Source organism: Podarcis raffonei, chromosome 7 (genome assembly GCF_027172205.1).
Source record: "Podarcis raffonei isolate rPodRaf1 chromosome 7, rPodRaf1.pri, whole genome shotgun sequence".
In the NCBI taxonomy this organism is placed as follows: Eukaryota; Metazoa; Chordata; class Lepidosauria; order Squamata; family Lacertidae; genus Podarcis; species Podarcis raffonei.
Window position 1 is genome coordinate 74,861,409 of NC_070608.1, and position 27,004 is coordinate 74,888,412.

At 42.3% G+C, this 27,004-nt stretch overlaps 1 protein-coding gene across 3 annotated transcripts in view; it reads left to right on the forward strand.

Moving 5' to 3' along the window:
- Positions 1-27,004, forward strand: part of CDH18 (cadherin 18) — a 625,894-nt gene that overhangs the window by 184,302 nt on the left and 414,588 nt on the right. For 2 of the 3 annotated variants that reach the window (XM_053397113.1, XM_053397118.1), the window contains exon 2: positions 3,564-3,636. The gene's annotated coding sequence lies outside the window, so the exon portion shown is untranslated. The remainder of the gene's footprint in view (positions 1-3,563; positions 3,637-27,004) is intronic. The other variant, XM_053397117.1, reaches the window with a different exon arrangement.

Below are 27,004 nucleotides of genomic sequence, written 5' to 3' on the forward strand. Positions count from 1 at the left end.
TGCTGTATTTCAGGGAGCTTTGGTGAGAACTTACTTCAGTTTGGACAAGCACTGAAACTTTCCAAAGTGGACCATTTCAGCTTGAGATTCAGGACTCATGCAAATCTGATAAACCGCCCTAAGTTTAATGATGATGATGATACAGTGCATTTGTGTGTGTTGTATCTGCAGCTGGTTCATGTTGCATTTTCTCCTTTTGATTGCTCTTCCAATGCATTGGATGTTTTGTTACTATTCCATTGTGTGTCAGCTTGAGGCTTTGGCATAAAGTGACAACTAGATTGACTAATCATAGCAACATACCCTCCAATATTCCGCTGACGAAAATAAGGACTTGTGTCTTTCGATACCAAGCTCTTGCGGAAGCTAGTTGACTTTGGACCACTAGTTGACATGGCACCACTGCAAGCCCCAGCACTGGCTGCAAGTGTCCCCTCATTTTCTTCCCTGAGCATGGTAGCAGCATTGGAGGGGGAAATAAGACATTCCAGGATACAATCAGAAGCCAGGAGGGCTTCAGTAATTCCTGGATGTCCTGTGGAAATCAGGACAGTTGAGGGGTATGTAATAATAGAAGCAGGCTGCTGGGTGCTTCTGTTTGTGTGGTCCAGAAAGTAGTGGCTCAGTATACTGGATGCACCAAACACAACATTTGTTTGGTTATGGGCTAGCTGTAGGCAGAGTGGCCAAAGTGCTTAGCAGACTCCCTATGGAATGACTTGTCACTCACTCTCACACTCTCGACACAGAGTGTCATACTGTTATGACTTTGTTGTAAACAGCCAGAGTGAATTAACAGTGTGCCGTCCTCTTAAGCCCAACACAGCCTCTGAAATTCCCCTTCTCTCAGCTTAAAGAGAAACCTTGCTTCAGCCCCAGGCCTGCATTTAAGAACTCTGTCAGGGAGCTGTATAGACACTTAATAAGCCTAAGTATTTATGAGGTGCCTCAATCAATAATCAACAGACAGCAGAGTTTTTTAGTTTTGTATTTTTAAAAAAGGATTCAGATATGTGCAATGAGGAAAAATAACTTTGATTTATTTTTATTTTTTTTAAAGAAAGCAGGTTTATTGGAGTTTGGGTGGAAAATACTGCCTGATGTGTTGTGCCTAATGAAAAGTTTGAAGTACAACTCAATGCCAGTAGTTTAAGACAAAACCAGGTACCGCCTGGTTGATACTGCACTGATTTTGATCATCCAGTCGCTTCCAGCTAGAAGAGAGTATGGGTTTAAATCTGCTTTTTATACTTTTGCATCCTCAAAATCGAAGAGTTTTTTTCTCATGCCAGCTAAGCTTGAACTGTTTCTATATAAGCATAAATATTAATGCTCCAATCTATAGGAGAGTTCCCTCTTTATGTTTTGCCCTACCAAGGACACACCAGAAGCAAAGTACTCCGATGGCTAAAATGTGTGGATGATACTTTCAAGGTTTCAATATGCAAGGTTTCAATAACACAGTTCTACTACAGCACAAACTTCTCCAATTATGGAGTCAAAACTATAGTGACTTTGGAAGTAATGGTATGGGTTCTGTCTCTTTTATCTGCATGCATGGCATGGCTATGTTTTGAATCACCCCCCAGTTCTTTTTCCTGTAGGAGCTTCCCTCTGTATTTCGTCAGACATATAAATTAGTAATTTCAATATAACTTCATGCTTCTCTTTTTATACCCCTGATAATGCCATAGCTGCCTTCAGAAGTCTTCTATAGGGTACTTATTTCCTTGGTTTGGGGGTCAGATAACTCCATACCCTCCAACATTTCTCCAATGAAAATAGGGATGTCCTAAGGAATTCCAGCATCAAATCAGAAACCGGGATGACTTCTGTGAATCTGGGACTGTTCGTGGAAAAATAGGGGCATTTGGAGGGTCTGAAACTGTACATGAAATCTGTGGATGCATTGCAAAATGCATTGTGATATGTATATGTTTTTAATTAAAAGAAGTTAGTAAGTTTGTTTGGTGCTGGCTCATGAAATTGTACCCCAAAACTACTGTCTGCCCCAGGAGGAAATTTTTTGTTGGCTCCATTCGGAAAGCCAGCATGATATTGTGGCTGCAGGACCATTGGAGGAACGAAATTTCAGATCACCATTCAGCACCGAATCTCACTGGGTGATAATGAGGGGGAGGGGCATCTGGGAAATATTCATGCTGTACAAATGAGAGGGAGAGGAAGAATGAAGAACTGTGTTTCAGGTATGATGTGGAAGCAAGGCCACTTGGAACAGTTCTGCTTTCCACCCAACCTCATATTGGGGAAATACGGTTGGGGTTCTTCTGAAGAGGGCTCCTGTGTAATGTGATTTGCATTTGTGATGCGTGCTAACTAACTTCCTTGGTGCGCCAGTGAGGTTCGGATTATTGTCTTTTATGGTTTTGTGTGAATTAGGGTTGTGAGATAAACTCCCATACAGTTGACTACTGGTATTGAAATAACATTGTGATAAGTGTTTCAGCAAGGCAATACAGTGGTACCTTGGGTTAAGTACTTAATTTGTTCCGGAGGTCCGTTCTTAACCTGAAACTGTTCTTAACCTGAGGTACCAATTTAGCTAATGGGGCCTCCTGCTGCCACCACACAATTTCTGTTCTTATCCTGAAGCAAAGTTCTTAACCCGAAGTACTATTTTTGGGTTAGCGGAGTCTGTAACCTGAAGCCTATGAAACCTGAAGTGTATGTAACCCGAGGCACCACTATATACGGGTGAACAAAAGGTTGAGACTTGATGGTTTCCCAGCCAGCAGCTCAGCTGAACAGATACTTTGCGGATACTTTGCAGGCTTTGTTTGCTCTCTCTCCCTCCTAACAGATAAGAAGTGACATAAGCCCTCACACAAACCAGCAAACCCTTTCAGCTTCACCAATATGTTTCTTGCTCCTTTCCTCGGCCAATTTTAATCACTTGCAAGCATATAAACCAACACTTTTAGTAGAACTTCCTGCTCTCAAAAACTCAACAGCTCCAGCAGCAAAATAAACAGGGAACATAAGCAAAGAATTGGGAAGTGCTTCTTTCACAACCACCCCAACTGGTGGGGGGGGGAGGAAGTGTTGTTGTTTTTATTTTCCCCCTAAATAGCTTTTCTCCATATTAAAAAGGATGTTTGTTTGTTTGTTTATTGGAGACCCTCCACTTCCAAGGGCAGGCACAGTGGGGCCTTCTGCTGCTGCAGGAAGACCCGGTGAGGCCCTCCAGCACTGTGGATAGGTGCAATGAGGCCCTCTGCCACAGGGATTCCTGGGAGTCCCTCCACCACTGCGATGCTCAACAAAGCCCTCTGCTTCCAAGGGGATGCAAGACGGGGTCCTCTTCCCCCACAGGGAGGCCCGGCGAGGCCCTCCACTGCCATGGATATATATATTGTGATATATCGAGATCTTATGATGCTTAGTTGGTGATATATATCATGATATTGAAAAACCAGATATCGACCAGCCCTAGTGTAAATGTGTTTAGACTGCACATTCACAAATGAGGGGCCTGGCCTGGATATTTCAAGTATGAATGAAGATGTCATGCAAACGAAATCATTTATATATTTTTATTTCAGAAGAAAAAGATTGAATGAGAAGGCATTTCGTAACAGGAGAAGCTACTTTAAAATTTACAGCAGCATTCAAAAGGTAGGGTTTCTTTTTATTCTTCCCAATGTTGCTATTAATTTTACATGAGGAATGTCAGAATTCTTGTCACATCCATGTCCCTTTCTTTTAGAGGTGCTTGCTTTTAAGATGGAGAACACTGTGCAATACAAAAAAAGAGAGCATTCCTCTGTTTTCATTATTTATCTAACTGCTTGTTCTTCTCCATAAATATTAAAAATATACTAGATACTGTTTGAGAATATCATGGGATAGAAAGAGTTATCTGATACTTTGATATATTTTATCATCCCCCTCCCCCAAATCAGACCCCCTTCCTCCAATTATGGATAAAACAAGCTGTAATGGTTCTAGGGGTTGCTCGTGCGTAAATCGGCGCCACACCTGGCTGGGTTACCTGGGTGAACTCTTTCTGTCCGGACAGCCACTCACCCGTGGCTGTCTCAATCGCTGGCAGAATCCGTCAGTGGGCGTTTCTTGAACTTCTTCCAGCAAAGAAGCTCTTTGACGCCTAGTCTCCGCCTACTCTCCCTGCGCGGAAGCCTTCTGCGCAGGGAGGGTGTGGGCAGCGGAGGACCCGTGCTCTCCCCGCTGGTCTCCGGTGAGGAGTCATGGAGCCACCTCGCCGATTCCCCCATCTGCCCCCCTTCTCCACTGGTGCTACGCTGATTTCCTTCCCCAGAAGATGGGCTGCTTCTCTCCCTTCCGGGACGCTCTCCGGAATCCCTCTGGAGCCCTCCCTCTCCCTCTGGCTCCGATGGCAGTTCCCTGACACAAGCTATATTTGAAGCTAAAGCTCTATTTCATGCAGTAAGAAAGAATGGCATTTCTTCTAAATGCCAAGCAAAAGGTTTCCCCAATACAGGCAACAGGTTTAATTTTAATGTGGCATTCTTAGAAGGAGAGAAAGTTGATAAATCTAAATGGGTATTGCGATAACCAGGTCTGCACAGTGTGTCCTGCTGCGTTATATGAAACTCACAAGTAATGTGTTATGGCTTGCCAGATGTTTGAAAACTCCCCTGTTTTTGCAAAACAAAAAAAGCTGGTCTTGGAGAGACTGAGTGTGCTGCAGGCACACAGTCACAATGGTGGCAGATATCGTTAAAAAGTTTAAGTGATTTAGATTTGAGAAGTTGTGTGGCGGGAGGGTTAACTTTGCCTCCCCAAGGTTATCTCCCAAGTTTTTCAAAGCAGTTCTTTGGGGCTAGTTGTTAAATAATCAAAACCCAGAAGGAGATCCCAGTTACAGATAAACTTATACCCTCCAACATCCCATAGAGGAAAATCAGAATGCATGTCTTTTGGAGCTATGCGCTTGTGGGATCCAGGTGACTGGAATACGGGGATATTTCGGGGCTGTGCTCTCCTTGGTGCATCCTGGGATTCAATCAGAAGCTGGAGTGTCCCACTCAAGAGCAGAACAGTTGATGGGTATGTAATCTTGTCATATCTAGCTTTGGCCGTGAGATTGGCCCCATCCACATTTTTAATTGAGTGTAGCTCTTGCATATAAGCAAACACTAGCTTTTGTCTGCCGGAATACAGTACTGTTTAAAACTGTGCTTAAGCCTGTCTAGAAGCACAGAGCTGTGACAGCATTCAGGTGTTTTGGAAAGGGGTACAGAACAAATGCCAGCAAAGAGCTTGCAAGCACCTGCTGCATTCAGGCAATCTGTGAAAAGCTAAGCGTCTCAGGATTCAAATCCAGCATTTCCCAATTCAGAGGGCTCTCTTTTTCTAGTCAAAGGAGAAATGAAAGAAAGAAGCTCAAAAGCATAACATATAATACACTGAAAAAGAGAGAAAAGAAATCTCACTATTTCTCTTGTTTGGGGTAAATTTGCTCCCTTGCCACTCGGGAGTGCAAATAAAGAATTGGAATTCAAAGTAAAAATAAAAGATTTTTTTATGCAGAAATTTTTAGGAAGTTCTTTTCCTCCCCAGAGGGGGAGAAAAAGTTTTGTTGTTCGATGTGCTGGCTTGCAGAGATTCACCTAATTACTTACAGAAGAAATGGACAAAAAAAGTCATGGAAGAACTTGGAAAAACACATTTGTGCTTCCTTATAAGATTAGCCCTGTTGGAGGGGAGATGGAAGAACACACAGAGTGCTCCAACTACAATGTCCTCATCCTGACCCACTTTAATTCTGAAGAGGGCTTCTAAGTCCAACCGGCTGGACCTGCTTAGCCATCTCCTTGTGATTAGGAACCCTGATATCATAAGGTTCCTGATCTTCATACATTCAGTCAAATGCCCCCTTCAATGCCGTTTTTTTTGTTAACTGTTGATCAGCAATACCAAGAGGCACCAAAACATTGTGGCTCCCAGGTGCTCCTTGGTTTCACATGCAGTGATTATGTATTTCATCTCTTTCCTGACAACCCACCCCACCAGCCTCCTTCTGAAACAGGGGCAGTGGGAGGGTGTATTAGTTGTAATGTGGTAGGTTCCGTATTAAATTGACACTTCTTGCACATTTATCTTTTGAACTTCCCAGCCATTCCCAAGACGAAAAGCAAAACAAAGAAAACAGTAATAACCAGAGAGGGCCTAAGATGGAAAATTGAAATGATAAAAATATATATAGTGAGAATGAATGAACTAAATGATTGACCATTTGTCACTCTTTAATCAGATTGTCGCACTGCCTGGTGGTAAGGGATGGACTTAGCAACATGATTAATTCCTTCATGTGTGTGGATCTCCATGTGTGAATACCTGTGAACTTAGGAGAGATTCCCCACTGCATATAGTGGAGACCTTTGACTCCTCCTCTTCCAGTGCTTCATCACATGTGCATAGTGTGAATGCACTTACTGTGATGTTTCTAGCCAAACTTTACATTAGGAGTGGGAGGACTGTGATGGACCTATAGTTCAGTCCAGCCAGCCTTGTTTTGCTCCAGGGCTCCAGGGCAGAAGCATCATGGGTTTATTGAAGGTTTAGTGGCTGAGGAAAGGAAAGTGGGTCATGCTGAATCTTTTACCAGGCTCCATTCAACATGGAACTTTTATTTCTTTGGAGGTCTTTAAGCAGAGGCTTGACAACCATATGTCAGGAGTGCTCTGATGGTGTTTCCTGCTTGGCAGGGGGTTGGACTCGATGGCCCTTGTGGTCTCTTCCAACTCTATGATTCTATGATTTCCTTCTTTCTTTCTTTCTTTCTTTCTTTCTTTCTTTCTTTCTTTCTTTCTTTCTTTTGTTTCTTTCTTCCTGTCCTTCCTTCCTTCCTTCTGCTTTTCTTCTATCATGGGTTCCAAGGTGGCACACATGTATGATCACCCATCTAGGCAATGAGTAGGCTTAGACCTGCTTAGTTCCAGCTAGTGTACCTTCAGATAAAAGCATGGTTTTCTTTTAAAACAATTACATCACAATGGGAGAGTAGTGGTAATGTGATTCTATCCAGTAAATCCAACTACCAAGGAGTGGGAAGGTTAGCTTCCTCAGAGTGGCTGGGGAAACCGAGCCAGATGGGCGGAGTACAAATAATCAAATTGTTCTTCTTCTTGTTGTTTACTGGGGCTTATCAGGCCTTTCACAATGATCTGACAGGGCTTCGCTGTGGAGCATGTGCTGCACCTGGAGTGTACATTTAAACAGTCTTGGTTAATCCTGGGAACTATGGTTTGTTAAAGGTACCAAGAATTGTTAAAAGACTACGTTCCCCTTAAAGGTAAAGGGACCTGACAATTAAGTCCAGTCGTGAATGACTCTGGGGTTGCGGTGCTCATCTCACTTTAAAAGCTGAGGGAGCTGGCATTTGTCCTCTTCCGCACAGTTTTTCCTGGTCATGTGGCCAGCATGACTAAGCCGCTTCTGGCGAAACCAGAGCAGTGCATGGAAATGCTTTGTACCTTCCTGCTGGAGCGGTACCTATTTAGCTACTTGCACTGGCATACTTTTGAACTGCTAGGTTGGCAGGAGCTGGGACCGAACAACAGGAGCTCTCCCCGTCATGGGGATTCGTACCGCTGACCTTTCGATCGGCAAGCCCAAGTGGCACAGTGATTTAACCCACAGCGCCACCTGCATTTCCCTTACGGAGCTACAATTCTCTGTCAATTCCTCTCCCCAATAACTCCGAGAACTGTAGCTTTACAAACTACAGTCCCGAGGATTCTTTGGGGAAGCCACAACTGTTTAAAGTGGTACTGCTTTAAATGTGTAGTGTGGATTGAGCCAAGTAAAGTAACAATAGGTTATATGCACTCCCCAGCCCCCCAGTAAGCACAAAAATGATTTATTTCACTGCTGTAGAGAGTCCCCATATATCTGGAACTGCAGAGAAGAATGTAAAGTTGGCATCTCCAGACATACTTGAACCCAACAAGAGTACTTTTTTCTAGAAATTAAGTGCCATGGGTAGCAGCAAATGCAGTGATGTTAGCTATTCATTTCTAGACGTTGTCTGTCGAGATAGCACATCTCTTCTGTGGTGATTGCATTTTCAAAGAAACTGAGTATTATCGTTGGAATGCTGAGAGAATTCAATTCGTCCTCCTATAATTGCTGGTCCAATTGCTGTGTAAAAGTAGATGTGCCAACATCACACTTCCTGAAGAGTGCCTTGAATAGAAATTATGGTGAAGAATATGTGTTGTTGATGTGTCTACCCCACCCCACCCCCCGGTAATAATTTTGTGACCTCTCAATGTCTTTTGAGTTTTTATTATCTCACTCCACTTCAGAAAAAAGTAAAGTTTACTATGGTGTATTCACAGTGAGAAGACAGCCTGTCTATGGGAATGCTGCACCCCACAAGTGTGATATTGAGATCTTAGGCTACATTGCAGGCTGCTCCTGCTGAATTTTCTGCCTTTGGCTCTTTGAATCCTATGACAATAGCTGGAGAATACAATAACTGTTATTTCAGCTACATTACGTAGCAGTGTACTTCCCCTCTTCTGACTCACAGCATGCAGAGAGGCTTCAGCAGATTGAGTGTATGAGTTCAATAGCATGTCCAATGGTCAAGAAGGCAATTTCTGTACATACTGTAGAGGGAAGTGAGAGGCAGATGGGGCTCCTCAACTTGGCCAGGTAATCCATCTAGGAGAAGAATTACTCTGCTCCTAAACCTCCGCTGCCTTGCAGGGCATCTTTGGGGAAAGAAAGGCTAAGGAATAAACACTACACAAATCCGGAGTGGAGTCCCTAAGATGGTTGGATGGCATCTTATACACCACCTTCTGGCAACTCCTGCTGGTGCCAGACATATTGTTCTGCTTTCCTTTGGACCACACCAGAAGCCAAGAGGGGGTGTTGTCATTCAGCCAGCTCTGGACCTCCATACACACTGCCTAGGTTTGCACCCCAGGGACATCACTTCAGTGCTGCTAATGCAGTGGTTTGACTTCACCCCTGGTGGCAAGCTCCATTGTCTCTTGGGATGGGTGGATGCCAGCAAAAAGTAGGATCCCAGGAAGCTGCCTTACACTGAGTAGGTTGGATCAGACCATCTAGCTCAGCATTGTCTGCAGCTTTCCAGGCTTTCAGAAAGGGTTCTTCCCAACCAAACTGGTGAATGAACCTGGGAACTTATGCATGCACATAAAGTTCTCTGCCACTGAGTTACAGCACATTTCACACCGAGGCAGATTGTTCATAGTGAGAGTTCATTGGTATTCTGAACCCGGATGTGGTAAGTTCAGGATGTTCTCAGATCAAGTAAGAGTCCATAAAGGGATCATCACTAAGTCTTTGTCTGTTCATCACAGTGATAAATGGGCTAACCTCACAGATCTAAACAAATGCATCACAGAAAGTGATATTTACAGATGACATTGCACTATGCAGTGTAGAGAAACAGGAATTGCAAGAGCTTCCAAGCAGGTAGAAGATGTTATTAGAAGAGAGATCGATCGATACAGACAAGACGGATTATAGGAGTTGTGGGAACAACAAGGTAAGAAGGAACACCTTCAATTTAGAAAATGAACCACGCATGAATTTAAATTTCTAGGCTCTATGATTATGAGAACAAATAAGGAAAGAAGTTAAAATAAATTTCAGAGCCAATTGCTCAAATGGCGGGGAATTATTAGGTGGTGTTGGCATTTGCCAATTACCTTGAGGAAGGAAGGCATATTAAACAATTGTTTACTCAGTTATGGTCTATGATGAGCTAGAAAAGAACATAGAGCTTATTTTCTCCACAGACTTAAATTTGTCTGTTATTCTCCTGCCCTGAGGAATCTGGGGACTGCAGATCTGTGGAGAGGATTAGGAGACTTTCACATAGACTTCTCAACACCTTCTTTAAACAATTCTTAGAATTCTTTGGAAGAAACCATGATAGTTTATTGGTATACACCAGTTACTTGTATGAATCAGAGATAGAATCAATATGTATAGAATACAATATAGAAAGAAATTGGGTTTCCTAGGGAAAGAAGAGTGGTGGGCTGAGGGGAACTTCTATGTCAGATGTAGCATGAAATTATTACCAATCTGTGATGTCTATAGTTGATTATTAACCTGACAACCTCACAACCACCTCCATGGCAGCTGCTGCTCATGCTGACTTCAAACCCTTTTTAAAGCATGTATTGAATGTGTTTATGAATTGCCTTTCTGCCCTCAAGAGTATACACAATGATTAAAACCAATTCAAAACAATATCGAAACCACCAGAACCATCATTCAAACAATTCTCAGAATGGAATTTAAAACTCTTCAAGAGACAGGTGCACCAAAGCTGTGTTTACAGCCTGCCTAAAGCTAGGCAAAGATGGGACTAATCTGATTTCACAATCAGAGCACTACTGTAGAAAATACCCTGTCCCAAGTATGCACCAACTTAGCCTCTCTTGGTGGGAGGGTGGAGGAGTTACACATCAGGTGCCTCTAATGATGACCATGAATTTTGGACAGGTTGACATGGGAGAAGAAGTTCTTCCAGTTATTCTGGCCCCAACTCAGTTATAGGTGAGAAGCGGCTCCTTGAATTGTGCTTAGGAACAAATTGGAAGCCAGTGTAGATGATTCTAGACTGGTGTCGTATGGTCCATAAAGCACCAGCCTGAAAACAGTCTGCTCAAGCTGAAGCTTTTGATTACTCTTCAGGATCAGTCCCATGTAGAGCACATTGTAGTATTCCAAATTACAGGTAAATAAGGCATGGATCACTGTAGCCACATCTACTTTCTTGGCCCAGCTGGCACACCAACTGATGCTAAGCACAGTCTACCCTGGTCAAAACAGCCATCTGGCCTTTCAGCAGTTATAGGGGGTCAAAAGGTACCCCCAAATTGCAAACTTGATCCTTTAGATGGATCTTTTAGTGGAACTCCATCCATAACATGCTGTTACCTAAATCCAGCATTAGCTGTATATTGATTAGCTGTGCCTCTATTTTGTCCTGATTGAGCCTCAATTGATTAACTCCTATGCCACATAGAATCATAGAATCATAGAATCATAGAGTTGGAAGAGACCACAAGGGCCATCGAGTCCAACCCCCTGCCAAGCAGGAAACACCATCAGAGCACTCCTGACATATGGTTGTCAAGCCTCTGCTTAAAGACCTCCAAAGAAGGAGACTCCACCACACTCCTTGGCAGCAAATTCCACTGTTGAACAGCTCTTACTGTCAGGAAGTTCTTCCTAATGTTTAGGTGGAATCTTCTTTCTTGTAGTTTGGATCCATTGCTCCGTGTCCGCTTCTCTGGAGCAGCAGAAAACAACCTTTCTCCCTCCTCTATGTGACATCCTTTTATATATTTGAACATGGCTATCATATCACCCCTTAACCTCCTCTTCTCCAGGCTAAACATGCCCAGCTCCCTTAGCCGTTCCTCATAAGGCATCGTTTCCAGGCCTTTGACCATTTTGGCTGCCCTCCTCTGCACATGTTCCAGTTTGTCAGTGTCCTTCTTGAACTGTGGTGCCCAGAACTGGACACAGTACTCCAGGTGAGGTCTGACCAGAGCAGAATACAGTGGCACTATTACTTCCCTTGATCTAGATGCTATACTCCTATTGATGCAGCCCAGAATTGCGTTGGCTTTTTTAGCTGCCGCATCACACTGTTGGCTCATGTCAAGTTTGTGGTCAACCAAGACTCCTAGATCCTTTTCACATGTAGTGCTCTCAAGCCAGGTGTCACCCATCTTGTATTTGTGCCTCTCATTTTTTTTGCCCAAGTGCAATACTTTACATTTCTCCCTGTTAAAATTCATCTTGTTTGTTTTGGCCCAGTTCTCTAATCTGTCAAGGTCATTTTGAAGTGTGATCCTGTCCTCTGGGGTGTTAGCCACCCCTCCCAGTTTGGTGTCATCTGCAAATTTGATCAGGATGCCCTTGAGTCCATCATCCAAGTCGTTGATAAAGATGTTGAATAAGACCGGGCCCAAGACAGAACCCTGTGGCACCCCACTAGTCACTCTTCTCCAGGATGAAGAGGAACCATTGATGAGCACCCTTTGGGAGGCAGTTTTGTGCAAGTTGATTGCATGATTTGTTGTGCATGGACTTTAAGCATTTAAAACAACAACACAACCCTGCTCATTAAAGCATGCCAAAAGCTATTAATACAGAGTTCCATATCTCTCATTACATTGTACAGAACCGCCTCTGTGTGATGTTGTTCATGAATATAAGTTAGCATAAGCATCCGGGTCGGGCTCCTCCATTGCTATAATGTATTTATAAGAGCACTTGTAAAGAAAGGTGAGATTAGAAGAGTGTTGCCATATGTTTATCACACGCAAAACTATTCCAGCCAGGCTGAGTTTAAATGGAGTGTCAACTTTTAAGAGAGGGTTCAAAGGAGTGGGGAAGTGTTGCCTTCCAAAGGCAACAAAGGCAATGCTCAGCATGTTTCCACACTATGTTCATTGTTGAAACTGCTGCAAAACAGGCAGCACTGGTCCAGTTTTCTAGGTAACTGGAGCATATACCTATGGCTGGCTATACCATTAGGTTGAGTGATATGACTCAGGGTTCATCTAAGAAGCCTTCAGGCATTCTAATCTACTGTATAAACCAAGATGTGAACAGAGATAAGCACATTAAGATCCTACCCCATCACATTATCCTCTAGAGTGGTACCTCAGGTTACAAATACTTCAAGTTACAGACGCTTCAGGTTACAGACTCTGCTAACCCAGGAATAGTACCTTGGGTTAAGAACTTTGCTTCAGGATGAGAACAGAAATCACACTGTGGTGGTGCGGTAGCCGTGGGAGGCCCCATTAGCTAAAGTGGTGTCTCAGGTTAAGAACAGTTTCAGGTTAAGAACGGACCTCCGGAACAAATTAAGTTCTTAACCCAAGGTACCACTGTATTAATTGGATGGTAAACTTCAGAAGAGGGAAACCTTTTGTACTTGCAGATACACCTCCCCACCAAGTTTGGAACCTGGGAATATCAGGATTATAAATCATGGAAAGAGCTCCCCTTGCTTCAGAAGTTGATCCTCCAAGTCATGGAGGATGGGGTAATAGAAGGCAGGAGAGCTTAATGCTCTCATCCTCAGTCTCTTAATTCATGTGTTGGTTTTACAAGTGAGTGGATTGCCTGAAGAGTGCTATAATGAACATAAAAGAAAGCCTAAAATTGCATAAAAGCAGCAGCATACAGAAGTTCTAGATAGAGTCTAAAGTTACTAATAACAATATAATGTAAAATAATGTAACAACATAAAAAGCACAAAAGTAGTTTTTCTTTTTCCTTTTAGCGTAAGCTTGCATCTGCTTTAAATAAATCTTGAGTGCAAAATTCAGGATAGCTCTTCTTACAGTGCAAAAAACTTGAGATAAGTTTATGATCACTGGCTGAAGTGATATTAGCTGCTGCCTAAAATCCCTGGAGAATTTTTTTTTTAGTCTTATCTGAATTCTTTCAGCCTCACTCAAAATTCCTTTGATGTTTTTCGGAACCTCCACATCTACCCTGGACAGCACTTTAAATTCTGTAGCGTTTGGGGGGATACAACCCCTCCCCTGAAAACTTCTCTTCTTATAAAAATCCATTTGGTTTCCCTCATATTTTGTTGCCAGTTTTGTCTGAATGTAAACATCCGTATTTTCCCTGCCCCCACTTTTTTTGTGTGAAATCTATTTGCAATTCTACTGCGTATATCAGCAATATGATGGACTCTATACAAGTTGCTATTCTTTATACATTTCTTTAATAATTCTTGATATAAACAATTGAAATATTGTTGATTCATAGTAGAACAAGGTAGAACAGCCTAACAGCACAATCCAAACCTAAGATCCACTGGGATGAGTTTGGATTTGGTAGATTGGACTTTCCTGTCTAGGCCAGGGTTCAGCTAGGGCTGCACTGACTTAAATCCCCCATCCCAGATTTGTTGGCGATAATGACAATGCAAATTGTTCACTCTGGCTCAACTGGGACTCAGCCAAGGCTCAGCTGGCAGAACTTAAACTGGCAGAATATATGGAAGCATGAGTCTTCCAAGAGGGGTCCAGGAGTGTTGCAGGGGCAGTACAGAGCAAGGGTAAATTTACCCCTATCCTAGCTCCCTTTCAGCTTGGTCATGTGACCTAGCAGCCTGGCAGACCTTAGTGGGCAGGAAGGGTGGTCTAAATCAAATTCCTCCAAATTCCTCTTGAACTGAGTTTGGAGTAGGTGTAATTTATGCCAGCATAATTTATGCCAGGTTCCTATAGTTAGGATTGCTTTGTAATACAGGTACATTGGGTGCTTTTCAATGTGTTTCAGCTGGATATAGACTGTACCTGCTGTTGACTGGAAGGCTTTGTGTTTGTTTGTTTGTTTGTTTGTTTGTTTGTTTGTTTGTTTGTTGTTTGTGTCCCTCTCTGTGTGTGTATATAATATTTAATGTTACTGTTTCAAAGGACACTGTGTGAGCTATGCTGTTCCTTATGTACCAATTTTAATCATTATTAGGAAACTTTAGATGATGATGATGATGATGATGATGATAGATAGATAGATAGATAGGTAGAGCTACGTGCAGGGGAAAGTTCACTAGATTAAGATGGGGACACATGCATACATAGCAAAAAGATGACACTTGAGATGCTTTATCCAGACATTCCTATCCTGAAATGGAGAAACCAACTTTTATATCTGCAGCTAATAAAGATTCAGGGCTCTATTAAGTTGGCCAGATGTGCCTTTTGATGCAGATTGGAATATGTGTCCAGGACTAGTAGCTGTTGAGCATGGCTAGATTCATGCAACTGCAGTTGTACTGTGGCTAAACTGTGTAAAAAGCAAACAGATCTAACTCTTAATATATATATATATAAATTAAATCCACTGCCACAATGGTTATGATAGTTTACTCCACACTTCCTGATTCTTCTCTCAGGGTATGTCACCAGAATGCAATTTTGGGATTGGGATTTTGAAAACTACCTATATAATTTTGGGGGGATTTAGCCTAGCCCATAGTTGAGAATGTGTTTACATCATTGGAAACATCTTCTTTTATTTTGGATGGGATGGGTTGGTTTTTTTAATCTACTGCACTAATATCCCACCTGATCAAAGCTGTTTTAGGGTGACTTACAAGTCACAAGAATGGGTGACAGAGGCAATCCAGAGAAAGGGTTGGAAGACAGCTCCCAGAACCACGATGAGCTGCAGTTGCTTGGAGAGGGTCCATTTTATAAAATCCGTATTATAAAGTCAATATTTTTATCCACAAGAAATAAACTTGATTTGTCTGCGGTATAGGTCTAAGTAGGACTTTTATTGCAAAGGGTATTCACAAGGGCAAGCAGAGCTTAGCTGCAAAGCTGCAGACACGTCTTCTAACAAATTGTACTTTGATTCTAATTTAGTGCAACTGTTGTGCACCAATAAATCATCCAGAGATACGCAGCCCATATTCATTTCTCTGAAGCTTCGGGCTTTGTGCCAGTTGTTGCCTTGGAGTGTCACACTTGAACGTTATATTTGCAGCTGAAAGGTAGTTAAAGGAACAGTACATAACACTTTGGGCAATGATTTCTCTTCTCCTTTTGTCCATGATAAGTCCATCATTGAGCTTCAGGTAGAGCTCTGACTAAAATGTACTTGAATCATATACACCAGTCACAAACTCATTCTCCAAGAGTGAATCCTTATGTAGCCAAAATAGCGTCATACAAACCCAGGAGCAAAGTACCAGCAGTTTTGCAGTTACCCCACAGGTAACTTGCAAAAACAGTCCATTCAGGACTGAACTTATTGCCATGAAAAGCTGACTAACTCTTGGGAGAGGAATAGAAAACAGGAGAGGAGAAATAACCTGAAAAGTTATTTTCTGGAACCTGAACAGGAGCACTCCACACTGAAAAAATTTGTTGTGGGTCCCATTTGTAATATCTTGATTGTATACATTACTTAAGCCTTAGTAGGCACAACGCATCATATCGGAAATGGGTAAGAATGGCAAATCTGAGGCCATGTAACTTGAGACTTCTATGCACCTCTTGTACAAAGACATTGATAGTTACCACAGTTACTAAATCTGACTTGACTTCTCAGTTTCTTTTTCTAACAACCCACAAAGACACGATAATCAAGGAGCAGGACTTGATTCCATTTCAGTTTCTTTTTAATGAGTCCATGTGGGGTTCATTACACTCAGATTTTCTAATGCTGCTCTTGCCCTTGGGGAATTAACATTTATTCTAGGGAGCAAAGTTTGCCCTCTACTTAAACCTTAGTCTGCCTCCCTGGCTTCCTTCCACCTGCCTATTTTTCACAAAGAGTATGTTTCATGGGGAAAGTCCCCCCCCCCATCTACTTCTCTGCTCACTGAATTTTTCTGCAACCTTTCCCACCATTGTTTTGTTTTGCTCTCCCGGTTGACTTAACAGCTTTATGTCTTTCTTTCTTAGTTTCAGCATTTTTTACATATACAGTGGTACCTCTGGTTAAGAACTTAATTCCTTCTGGAGGTCCATTCTTAACCTGAAACTGTTCTTGACCTGAGGTACCAGTTTAGCTAATGGGGCCTCCCACTGCCGCGCGATTTCTGTTCTCATCCTGAAGCAAAATTCTTAACCCGAGGTACTATTTCTGGGTTAGTCGAGTCTGTAACCTGAAGCATCTGTAACCCGAGGTACCACAGTACAATCAAAACACAATTTCATTTTGTCTCTTATTTTTGTCAACTTCCCACCCTGTTTTCCATGGAGTTATTGTTTCTCCCCTTTTGCTGCACCCTATCTTTTATCTTTTAATCAGAACCACTATGTATTATAATCAATTACTTCTGATGCTCATAGCTCAAATTCTACTCATGTTCATCATGCTATAATCATTATTTAAGCAATCCAAAAAAGACATCCATTTCCCCACAAAACACTCATAATTAGATTCTACTAATTTTGCTGGGGTGACTTTGATGGTGAAGAAAGAGATTCATTCATTCATTCAAAATTAACACCATTTTTTTCCTCTTTACCATCGAGGTCACCCCCAGTTTAGAAAGTTTATCCCTCTCATCCACCCCCATCATTTTCTGACATGCTACTTTCTGTTCCACTGTCTCAGATCCTTCTCCACCAACTGTTCATTCCTTCAGTTAAGGCAGGTATCACTAACCTGTGGCGTTCCAGATGTTGCCCCTACCATCCCTAACTTTTGACTGGGGCTGGATTCCAACAAGTTAGCCACCCTACCTTGACTAATGCCTCCCTGGTTTGTTTTTTATCACAGCCTGGCATACCTGCCTGCCCTTCAAGCATGGTTTGTTCCCACCGTGTTTTCTGTGCTTGACTGTTTCCCGCAGTGATGGAACAAAAACAATTTAATGCTTATTTTAGAGTAATTGTGCTTCTTCTTTCCCACTTCTTATTGTGTGGCCAGAATTGGCAGCACTAGCTGCTGCTTTGCTCCTGAGCCTAAGAATATACTTCTATGTTACAAAACATTAGTTTTATTAATGGAGAGAGTCCTGGATTCTGTTATATATGCGAAGAAAAAAATAAGAGACCATGAGCTTCATTGGCACATTTGCTGGCTGCATGGCCAGAATATTGATATGTTCCTGCAGCTATATGTGTGTTGTAATAATCTAACACAGAATGGTGGAAACAGCCTTAAAATCCATGCATCCACTTCCTTCATCTCTTGCGTTTATGGTTAAATAAAGAAGTGGGCTTTGCTCTGCTACACTTTTGTACCTGAATAAGCAGAGTAAGGTAATCAAATGTTTGGGAGGCATGTACCAAACACTGATTTGTTGATTTTGCTAAAATCAGTCAATCTTGCACTCATTAGATTAAAAGTTAGTGATTAGAGGATGGATGGATTGATTCATGTGATAATCATGACACTCTCTTGCTTGTTCCAAGCCAGGAGAAAATGAAAATGGTTGAATTGAGCCTGTTGCTAGCTGACTGAAAAGTAATAATAATAGCATTTTGTACTTGAAATGTACCTGCTGTTCCAACCATTATTCTAAACTTTGAGGCAGGATCGTTATCATAGTGGGCAGAACTGGGGGACAAAAAACGGGGAGTGTTTGGGAGCAGAATATATGGTACTTGTAGTGATAAGAGACAAAAAAATTACAGAACTACAACCTCATGTTCCCTTGCAGGAAATGACATCTAGGGAACATGGGGTTTCTAGTTATCTCTGCCTGCTGCTTCAGTTTGAGAGAGAAGCCTAGTTTGAAACAATCCTTTCCAGCTAATGGAAGGATAGCAAGCCCTTGTTTTTCTCTAAAATGCCAACTCTACTGCTGATTACCCCCTGCCTCCTCTCAAAGGTTGGTTTTGGTTTTGGTCCTTGGGAAGGGAAGGGAAGGTAGACAAATGAATCATGCTTTAAGCAAGACCCAAATTTGAAGAGGTCAGCTCCTAGACTTCTCAGACTGGAGGCTTTCGTACTTTGAAGTCCTGGAATGCTGAATTTGCTCCCATCACTAATGTTGCTTATTGCTTTGGAAGCCAAAAGCTGCTGGGACAAAGAGACTCATGTTTATGGGAGGCTCTGCCCAAATTCACTTTCCAAGAGGTAAGGCTGTGTAGTAAAGGTAAAGGGACTCTGACTGTTAGGTCCAGTTGTGGCCGACTCTGGAGTTGTGGCGCTCATCTCGCTTTACTGGCCGAGCGAGCCAGCGTACAGCTTCTGGGTCATGTGGCCAGCATGACTAAGCTGCTTCTGGCGAACCAGAGCAGCGCACGGAAACACCGTTTAGTACTTACGAACACTGTGTAGTACTTACATTAAAATCTTTTCTGTAGCTTTACCATAGCTGAAAAACATTTCACCCAGAGAGGCCCTGCCAATTTGCTTCACTAGTCACTAAAACACAGCTTTTCAGTACTTTTTTTTTCTTTTTTAATTAGGCAAAGCTTTTAAGAAGGTGGTGATGTGATGTGTTTTAAAACAACTAATGAAAAGGAGTAATAAAAATGAAACATCAGGAAAGGATGAGTGGGAAGTCAAGAAGTTATGTATGTATGCAAAAAAAAAAAAAAACCAATCCCCCCCACTATATATGATGATAAAAAAGTGCTGATGTGCACATGAGATATGTAAACCTGTCCCACCACCTGATATTTTTGAGGCGTGCACAACTATTCACTAAAAGTGTGTGTGTGCGTGCACGCGTGCGTGCGCATATGCATAATCTTGCCTTGATTATGGCTTTAAAATGTGGTTGATCATTTTAAATCATCATCACCTCTCACTCCTGCTATTCTGCAAATTAGGAAGGGGCAAAGTCAACTTGGACAGTGGAATAATCTCCCTCATTCTGCACAACCACAACCAACAACAACTTGCTTCTGCCTAATTTTAAAATGTCATGAACAAAGCATTGAGGAACACCCCTAATCACTCATTAGCCCCGTGCTACACACAAGCAGACAGTACAAGTGCACTGATTTTCACCACACATCACCCACATTGAGGGTACAAGTCTGAACTAGGGAGTCTCTACACCAACAGAGTTTCTATAGGCACAGGAGACTCCCCACTTAGACCTTCACCCTCCACAGGTTGGGAGAAGGTATTTAGCATGCTCATCCTTGCAGTCCTTGTTTGTTTGTAGATTTTGCATGCGAACAGAAAAACTATGCTTGTGTGTGCATCACAATGAATGTTCTTCAAACTGTAGGATGGCATGGAATGGCCTGTAATGGGGAGAAATTTGAAGCAGACTCCATGACGTAAATGCTTTATCTATGCTGACTCTTTTGGCATATATTTATTTATTTATTTTTTAAAAAAGAGAAAGCTGCAATTTGACAAGGTCAAGGTAAAATTATGAATCAGAGGCAAGAACTGAACATTCCCCATGCTCCCACCCAACCTGTCTGCTAATGCAGACACTTCAAAAACTGTTTTAATTTTTTTTTAATTTTTTGGTCTGGTTATGGAAGGTAATTGACCAAACTTCTTAAGGTGATTTTGATAGCACTCTGTCATGTGCAGCACGGCATTCTGCCTTGATGTCGACTAAGGCACCTTTCCCATAATAAAAACATCAAATATCAATTCTTCCATATTGTGCATGACTGAGTGCAGCAACAGCTCAAATCTACACAAGCAATTTGACATAACAGAAATAGGCAAGTGCTGATACAGTTTTTGAACTCATCTTATTTTGGTTATCCCTTTGCTGGGGAAAAAATGTTTTCATTTTATTGGGAAGCTGTTGATGTGTGAAAATGGAATGGAGTATGAACAGGGTATTTAAAAAAGCAAATATAGTTTACTGATGTCTCTGTCCGTTGCATGGACAATACATATTATTCTGTTTGTTTTCCTAGTTAAAACTACCTGTCCGTTTTCAAAACTAGCTTATTGGTGGGGGCTTTTGTTGTTGCTAATTTGTTTATTCACTCTAAAATTTCTGCTCCTTCTACAGGCAGGCCTTTATAGTAGCATACTATAAAGAACAAATAAATAAAATCTACAGCAAATCAGTGTAAACAGGAACATTTAAAGACACAGAAAATAAACCAGAACCAACACATAAATTGAAAGCGCCTTATACAAAATCAGAGCGGTAATCAATCATCGAGTTCAATATTATTCTACACTGAATGGCAGTATTTCAAACAGGGATATTTCTCAGTCATACCTAGAAATGCAGGGATTCAGCCAGCAGCTTTCTGTGTACTAAGTATGTGATCTGTCACTAAGCTACCACTTGTGTTTACACAATCAGCAAAAATATATACCTTTTGTATTGCTCAAAACAATTTGAGCATACATCAGTTTGCTTGTTTACTTAAAAAGCTTTTCTAAACAGACAGTTCCCCTCAGTTGCTTTGGTTTCCTAGATAAGCTATTCTCCAAGGAGGCCACCTCCACTGATAAGTCCCTGCTGCTCCTACTATCTATCTGCCTAAAATCAGATTACAACCTTTGCCTTACATTTCATACAAATGGGAAATGCTGCCTGAGTCACTGGAACAGGAAAGCTGCAGAATATAGGAGACAATAATAGTGTTCTTACCTTTTTGTCTAATGACTACAAAACCTTTTAATGATATTGTTGAAGAAAGCCCCATTCCGTATCATCTTCCATTATTTTCTCAGGGTACCAAAGAAATAAGTAGCAGAAAATTACACACACACACACACACACACACACACACACACACACATATATACAGTGGTACCTCTGAAGAAGAATTGATGCTTTTGAATTATGGTGCTGGAGGAGACTCTTGAGAGTCCCATGGACTGCAAGAAGATCAAACCTATCCATTCTTAAGGAAATCAGCCCTGAGTGCTCACTGGAAGGAAAGATCGTGAAGCTGAGGCTCCAATACTTTGGCCACCTCATGAGAAGAGAAGACTCCCTGGAAAAGACCCTGATGTTGGGAAAGATGGAGGGCACAAGGAGAAGGGGATGACAGAGGATGAGATGGTTGGATAGTGTTCTCGAAGCTACCAGCATGAGTCTGACCAAACTGCGGGAGGGAGTGGAAGACAGAAGTGCCTGGCATGCTCTGGTCCATGGGGTCACGAAGAGTCGGACACGACTAAACGACTAAACAACAACAACAACAACAACAACAATAACAACAACACCTCTGAACTTAAACGGCTCTGTTCTCAAATGTTTCGGCTCCTGAATGCCGAAAACCCAGAAATAAGTGCTCCGGTTTTAAACGTTTTGGAAGTCGAACGGTCATCCGGAATGGATTACATTCGAGTTCAGAGGTACCACGGTACACACACACACACACACACACACACACACACACACACTTTTGATGGGATGGCCATCATATGATCTTTCTCAACCATTCAAGTGTAGAAAGATGGAAACCTCCCAACCCCTCAAATGCTACAGCTCCCATTATCCCTGACCATTGGGCAAGCTTAGCTGGGCCTGATTGAAGTTGGAGTCCGGTAACACCTAGAGGGCCACAGGCTTCCCATCGCATGTGTATAAATTATAAATATAAATGGTGAACTTCCCTATAAAATGTGCACTTCCCTATAACTTTTCTACTGGGAGAGGGCAAAATGTTTATAGCAAGGCACAAACGCTTCTTTTGGTTATGTTCAAGATGAAATGGCAAAGAAGGAACATACATTTAAGAGCATTTGCTGTAGTTGACGCTTACATGATATGACCAACAGGGATAGGATGCTCGTGGGGAATCTTCATCCTGGCTCATTCTTACAACCACACCCAGCTGGTTCAGCCCCAACTAAACACAGCCCTAATGGCCAGACCTAATGGCAGTGAGAGATTTTACTTTCTTGGGCTCCATGATCACTGCAGATGGTGACAGCAGCCATGAAATTAAAAGACGCCCGCTTCTTGGGAGAAAAGCAATGACAAACCTAGACAGCATCTTAAAAAGCAGAGACATCACCTTGCCAACAAAGGTCCGTATAGTAAAAGCCATGGTTTTCCCAGTAGTGATGTATGAAAGTGAGAGCTGGACCATAAAGAAGCCTGATCGCTGAAGAATTGATGCTTTTGAATTATGGTGCTGGAGGAGACTCTTGAGAGTCCCATGGACTGCAAGAAGATCAAACCTATCCATTCTTAAGGAAATCAGCCCTGAGTGCTCACTGGAAGGACAGATCCTGAAGCTGAGGCTCCAATACTTTGGCCACCTCATGAGAAGACTCCCTGGAAAAGACCCTGATGCTGGGAAAGATGGAGGGCACAAGGAGAAGAGGACGACAGAGGACGAGAAGGTTGGATAGTGTTCTCAAAGCTACCAGCATGAGTTTGACCAAACTGCGGGAGGCAGTGAAAGACAGGAGGGCCTGGTGTGCTCTGGTCTATGGGGTCATGAAGAGTTGGACATGACTAAACGACTAAACAACAGCAAATGGCCAGACATTGCATTTCATGTGATTGAGTCACCGTTTCGTTATATGGGGGGATGCATCTTCCTACCAAGACTATTTGCATAAGCTTGACCCGTGACTGACTGGTAACATGATAGTGCTAAATCTAGGTTAATGGCACCCTTCTCTTAGGTTTGTGTGCATTCATATGCCTAATTGACTCTATCAACAAGAGGCTAGGATGTAATGTAGATGCCATCTGGTCCTAATTTCTGCTTTCTATCATTATTGTCAAGGTGACACCCCTTTTCTAACCTAGCACAGACTTTTTATCTTATTTTGCATCTAGCACAGATATGCAGTCCTTATCATATGTGTATGTGTGTTTATAACTATCTTTCTCTATATATTTATCCTAACTTTTGAACCTTATTTCCCACTATAACCCACTTTGTCCTCCAATTCTGCTCTGCCACAAAACAACTTTAAAATCTTACCTTGGCCTTGTGTTTCTTTCTTCATGGTTGTTTTCAGAGGAAATCTCTCTAGAGGCACTGCAGTGAGAAAATTGGAATATGCAGAAAAAGAATACCTCAAATGACCATGGATTTCCTTTAAGAAGAACGTGAATTCTATGTCAATGTTATCATATCTCAGCTCAAGCTAGGAACTTTTGGAACTGCATATGGGTGCTCCATGTGGTAAACTACAGAACTGCAGTGTTATGTACTGAGTTGAATAGGATCCAAAATGCAGAAGTCTGATTGGTCCCAGAACAATAGGATCCAGAATGCAGCAGTCTGATTGGTCCGCAGGAGCCACCAAATCCAACTCCAGGTGGAAGGGAATCCGCAACCTGATTGGCCTAAAGGAGAATCCTGGAATTAGCCAATCACGTGGGGCCCATTGTGTAAATAATGTATATAAAGCAGACATTTCAGGGGAACTGGCATTCCTCACTACTATGAGCTGAATAAAGAGCATGAAATCCACACTCGACTCCAAGTATATTTCATGCAGTTTAGAGCATTTATCTAGGACAGCTTTTGCAGCTTGGTTCTCTCAAGATGTTATTGGACTACAACTCCCATCAGCCCCAGCAAGCATAGCCAATGGTCTGGGATTGTGAGAGTTGTATTCTGGAGGGGACCAGTTTGGGACAGACTGGTCTCAAACTACCCCTACCAGTGCAAACTGAGAGCCGGACATTCCAGGGCAGGCCAGAAAGAAAGGCTTCCTTTGTGAGCAACAAGGTCTTCCTGGCTCTGCTGAAATACTCAGCTCTGACTTACCCGTGACTCTGATTCCAGTCAGCGGCCAGGTGCTCACTGGAGCAAGACGGTTTGAGCATATTACACCAATCCTGGTCCAACTGCACTGGCTACAATTAGTTTCCAGGCCCAATTCAAAGTGCTGGTTAAAGCCTTAAATGGCTCAGGACCATAATACCTCAAGGACTGCCTCTTCCCATATGAACCTACCTGGACCCTGAGATCATCTTCTGAGGCCCATTGTGTGCCTCTGCGAGAGGTCAGGAGGGTGGCAACATGAGAACGGGCCTTCTCTGGAGTGGCTCCCCATCTGTGGAATGCTCTCCCCAGGGAAGTTTGCCTGGCACCTTCACTTTACACCTTTAGGCACCAGGCAAAAATGTTCCTTTTCAACCAGGCCTTGCCTGACTTGATCTACATCTTATACCCTTTTAAAAAATGCTGGCTCTTTGGGGGGGGGGGTTGTTATTGGGTTGTTGGTCTTGTTTTGATTTTATGTATTGGATATTTCAGGTGAACCACCCTGAGAACTTCGGGTATAGGGCAGTATAGAAATTAAATAGATCAATCAATCAATCAATCATCATCATCTCTGGGTCTGTCCTTGCAGCATGAGCTTCACACAATACATCTTGTAAATTATAAAATACCTTTAGAGTAAATATTTAAGGTTGCATTATCTGCTGGTCTTTATTAACCTGGCTGTGCCCCATGTATTCCATGTAAGATGTGGTCATCAGCAAAGGCTATTGAAGAAAGATTACTGGTAGTAATTGCTCCTTTGTTCCTGGGGGTGATTTGGGCTAGGAATGTATGACTTTTTTTTCTCCTTTTTGATTTTTCAAACAAGGAAAAGAAAACTGCTTCATTTGATTGGCATAAGATATTATATACGCTTTCAGTCTTCTCCCTATGTGGATTTTATTAGCAATAGCAACATCTGTGAAATACTTTTAGTTCATTGTGTTTTGCTGATCAACATCATCAACACTGGTGGTATATTGAGGCTTTCAGGACTTCATTTAGAGTTTCAAATAACTATAATCTAAAAAGCATTGGCAGAAAAACATTTAAAAGATTTATTTTTCCTGAGTGGAAACACTGCCGATTTTGACAGCAGCCTCTATTGTATGGGGATAAGAAACAATGAATTCACAGCTAAAATGACAAGAGTGGAACTAAAGTGAAGATTATGATGAAGCCAAGTGCAATTTCCTTTTTTTTTTCCCCTTCTCATTCTTCTTTTTGCAAATTAGGAGGCTGGAAACAGTGTCACTGTCAGATTGCTAAAGTTTCAGATTAATGACACTTTTTATAGCACACTCAAAATGTGTTATAATAACTGATTGGAAAGGAAGACTCTTCATCTTCTTGATAATAGAATCAACGAAAAGCAGCAAAAGTGTCACTACCAAATACCTTACCTTCTCTTACACACGAAGCTTTTTTATTCTTATTTAATTGGGCCAATAGTAAGTGGGAATCGGAAATGGAATAGGAGCTCCTCCCACTCATATGTTCTTCCATGTAATAAACAGGATATGTTCCAAATCACATTCTTCAGTTCACTTCAGTGGTAGAAGCTTTGTGGGCTTCCCATCAGCATCTAGTTGGCCACCGTGATTAAAGGATGCCTTTGGTCTGATCTGGAAGGACTCTTTTTTGATTAGTACTTTATAGACATTGGGGGACGCGGGTGGCACTGTGGTCTAAACCACAGAGCCTAGGGCTTGCCGATCAGAAGGTTGGCAGTTCAAATCCCTGCGATGGGGTGAGCGCCCATTGCTCGGTCCCAGCTCCTGCCAACCTAGCAGTTCAAAAGCACGTAAAAGTGCAAGTAGATAAATAGGTACCGCTCTGGTGGGAAGGTAAATGGCGTTTCCGTGTGCTGCTCTGGTTCACCAGAAGCTGCTTAGTCATGCTGACCACATGACCCGGAAACTGTCTGCGGACAAACGTTGGCTCCTTCGGCCAGTAAAGCAAGATGAGCGCTGCAACCCCAGAGTCATCCGCAACTGGACTTAACGGTTAGGGGTCCCTTTACCATTACCGTATAGACATGCAAGGGACTACATAAAGGGCTGGAAAAAAGTGGTGTTGGAGAATAAGCGTGTAGAGGGTATAAGAAAAAAAACCTCCCTCCTCCCCTTCTACTGAATGAGACCTCCACTGCGTCAGAAGCCCTTCCACAAATGAAACCATTGTACGTGAATTGCTGCCAAAGTATAATGAGCAAGCGCAACATTTGCTACCTGTTAGGGAAGCCTTCTCCCCCTCCCCACAAGAAAAGTTGAACTGAAGGCATGCCTCTGCCTAGACGACACCTTTAATCTAGTATCAAACCTGATAAATGTTGATGGTTACCAACCAAGGAAACCTGGCAATTGTCACCGTATAAAAAGCACAGCTACATTCTACATGCTTCTTGGGAAAGACATGACTGCCTAACTGGTATGAAACAGGTTTGGTGTATCTGTGGTGCCCTTACACTTCATGTAATGGAAAGGAACAGCTTGTTTTCATCTGACTGATTCACACTATGTCTCAGATGAACCTAGCCCACGACACGCTTGTGCCCAAATAGCTTCCACTCTCATTAATCAACATGGGTCACAATCTGCATAGAGGTTTTCCTACATACCCAGCTGAAATGTATAGGAGCCATAGCAAATCACTGTGTGAAGCCCTGCTTAAGTTTCCAGTTAGTAGAAATCTTCAGGATGCTTAATTTTCACTGGATCATGTTCACCCACCTTTAATATACAACTTCTTGCAGTTCACCTGATTCCCTTTGTTAAGTATCTGGTTGACTGCAGAGAGTAGTGAAAGGAAACAGTAGCATTCAGTGTATGGAGGAAGTAAGGAGAAGAATTTGTCAAGGTTTTTATAGAACT